The following is a 717-nucleotide window of genomic DNA, read 5'->3' as shown; positions in this document are numbered from 1 at the left end:
TTTGGCGTTCTGCCACCTTTCAAGAAACTGACCTTCCCCTGCTTCCCCATAATGCAACTCTCGCACATACTGAAATCAACTGACTTCAGTTCTGGTAGCTTGCCTTTGTACAAAAGTTTCTTCATACCTCTTTGACTCATGTGGCCAAAGCTGCAATGCCACAACTCTGTTGTGCTCTCTGCAACAGTAGTATCAATACTGTTAATTAAACCAATAGTCATATACAATGTACCTATTTTCTTACCCCGAGCCAATACCACTCCTTTAGTAACCTTCCAGGTACTATCTGAGAAAACTACTGAATGTCCACATTCATCAAGCTGTCCAACATAAATGAGGTTCTTCTTCAGTTCAGGAATGTGTCTGACCTTTTGCAGAGTCCACTTGTTTTTATTTGGAAATACAATGTCAATATCTCCCATTCCTACCACATTCAGAGCTTCTCCATCTGTCAGATATACTTTTCCAAAGTCACCTGCAACATAATTCCACATCAATTCCCGATGGAAAGTTGTATGGAACGAAGCTCCTGAATCCAATATCTAGTCATAAACAGGACTATGAACAACCAGCAGTAGTGCATCATGTGATTCTTCAGTTACCACATTCGCACTGTCAATCTCCTTCTTCTTAAGATTCCTGCAGTTCCTCCTTATGTGGCCAGTTTTGCCACAATTCCAGCAAGTTACTTGTTTACCAGGCCTTGACTTGCTCCTG

Source organism: Phalaenopsis equestris, unplaced genomic scaffold (genome assembly GCF_001263595.1).
Source record: "Phalaenopsis equestris unplaced genomic scaffold, ASM126359v1 Scaffold000135, whole genome shotgun sequence".
In the NCBI taxonomy this organism is placed as follows: domain Eukaryota; kingdom Viridiplantae; phylum Streptophyta; class Magnoliopsida; order Asparagales; family Orchidaceae; genus Phalaenopsis; species Phalaenopsis equestris.
This window is presented reverse-complemented; position numbering follows the sequence as displayed.